At 42.2% G+C, this 2,385-nt stretch overlaps 1 non-coding gene across 1 annotated transcript; it reads left to right on the top strand.

Moving 5' to 3' along the window:
- The first annotated feature begins 292 nt into the window (after positions 1–292).
- On the top strand, positions 293–411 carry LOC145399361 (5S ribosomal RNA). The gene has a single exon (XR_013897277.1). It is a non-coding gene; the product is annotated as a 5S ribosomal RNA (ribosomal RNA).
- Positions 412–2,385: the final 1,974 nt, after the last annotated feature.

The raw sequence follows: 2,385 nt of genomic DNA on the forward strand, positions 1-2,385 counted from the left end.
GTTAAGGGTAGGACTAGGAGTATTTGCAAACCCCAGGCTCATGTGAACGTGAAGCCAGTGGACTGCAGGCTGTGGTTTCCCTTCTGCAGTCCACCCTCCTCCTTTCAGGGGATAAGGAGGGAGACGAGGGACCTTTGTACAACCAGGCAGTGGAGCCGCCTGGTTATATGGGTGCCACCACGTGAAGGCGTCTCCCCAGCATCAATATCAGGGTAACAGGGAGGATATGACATGAAGGAAGAAGTGCACCAAACCTCCCCTAAACCAGAGAAAATGTAATGCCCAGATATGCTCATACGGCCATACCACGTTGAGTACACCGCTTCCCGTCCGATCAGCGAAGTTAAGCAACGTTGGGTCTGGTTAGTACTTGGATGGGTGACCGCCTGGGAACACCAGATGCTGTTGGCATAACGTTCTCCCTACGTGTCAAGTGGGGTTGGTGGAGGATTAGTGCCCCTCCCTGTAAAACAATTAACTCTAAGCCTTTGGCCACCCTGTTTGGGATACATGGCGTCTGGCAAAGAAAGAATGAAAAAAATATTGCTTGATATTTTGTGACTGTGATTTATTCATGATGTCTACTATTACTACGCTTGATGAAGCCAAAGATTTTTTGTCTAATGTGCAAACAGTGTGTGATGTAGAAAACAGAACAAAGAATGAACTTAAGCTTGTTGCTCAACAATTGGGAATTGCTGTTCGCTCTCATCATTCTAAAGATCAAATTGTTGACATGATTAATGAAAGCTTGTTTAATGTAACTCCTCCAAATGAGCAAACGCAGATTGAATTAGCTACGTTACAGCTAGCCCTGCAGGAGGCCCGTGCTAAGGAGGCTGAGGCACAAGTTGAAATTGCTAGGATTCAGGCAGACCATGAGTATCGCATGAAACAAGATGGAACTGGATCATCTAGCTCTGATGATTTTGATGTGGCTAAAAATGTTAAACTTGTCCCTCCTTTTAATGAATCTGATTTAACTAAGTATTTTCAGTTGTTTGAGAGGGTAGCTACAGGTTTTAATTGGCCCAAAAAGTATTGGCCAGTACTCCTTCAAACTGTTCTCACCGGTAAAGCTCAAGTAACTTATGCATCTTTGCCTCAGGATCAATGTGATAATTATGATATCGTTAAGAGCTTGATTCTTAAGGCCTATGAGCTTGTTCCCGAAGCCTATAGAGTAAAATTTAGGACAACTTATAAGCAAGATAAGCAATCCTGTGGATTCTGATTTTGGTAAATTTAAGCAGATGATTTTGCTGGAGGACTTCAAAAGGTGTATTTATAAAGATGTAAGCCTATATCTTGATGAGAAAAGAATAGATATTTTGTCTGATGCTGCAGTTTTAGCTGATGAATATGTTCTCACTCACAAGAGATATTCTAGAGAAAAAAAGAAAGCTGAGAGTAAGTACGTTGCCTCTACTCAGAGTACAGGTAACAGGAAAGAGAATAAAGATGATGTTTCTCAGGAAGTAAATACCAGCTTCACCTCTAGATTTCAGAAAAGTAAATGTACTTATTGTAGTAAGCTTGGTCATACTACAGAGAAATGTTTCAGGAGACAGCGTGATGTGAACAAAAAGGAGTCTTTAAATATTCAGTCAATTGGTCTAGTGTCCACCCTTGAGAGTTCCCAGAATTCTTTAACTGAGTTAACTGAACCTGCTTTGAGGGGTAACTTAAATTCTCATGATGGAGCTCCTCTTTTGAGCAGTAACGTGGGTGACACTCTCAAGAGTTCATGTGATAATTTCCTGTCTGATGGTTTTGTCAGTCCTCTGGACAGTAATGGCAGGAAATCAGTTAAAATATATCGTGATACAGGTGCCTGCCAATCCCTTATGCTGACCAGTGTTCTAGGCTCTAATGTTAATTCCTCTAATGAAACTGTAATCTTACAAGGTGTAGGGAATAAATACTTCTCTGTCCCTCTGTGCAGAGTGAATTTAGAGTCTGATTTTGTTAATGGTTCTGTTATGGTTGGGTTGGTTGAGACGCTCCCAATGTCAGGTGTAACTTTCTTACTTGGAAATGATATTGGTGGAAGTCAAGTGTGTCCAGCTCCTCAGTTGTCTAGTGAGCCAGTGGCTGCGGCCCAGGATTGTGATGTCCCTGATGTGTTCTCTGCATGTGCTGTCACTAGGGCTAAGTCTAAAGTTACTGGTGACTTAGAGGATAATGATGATGATGATGTTATCCTAGCTGACACTTTTCTTGCTAATTTGGACAACTCACCAGATGAGGCAGTACCCCGTAGTGTTGATAATTTGTCTCGCCAAGAGTTGGTTGAGTTGCAGGTTGCTGACCCTGAGTTGAAAGGTCTAGCTAACTCTGCTTGCAGTGAGGAAGAGTCAGCTGGTGCTTCTACTTGTTATTATA

Source organism: Coenobita brevimanus, chromosome 48 (assembly GCF_032717465.1).
Source record: "Coenobita brevimanus isolate Jiangsu-jjx chromosome 48, ASM3271746v2, whole genome shotgun sequence".
NCBI classification, from domain to species: Eukaryota; Metazoa; Arthropoda; class Malacostraca; order Decapoda; family Coenobitidae; genus Coenobita; species Coenobita brevimanus.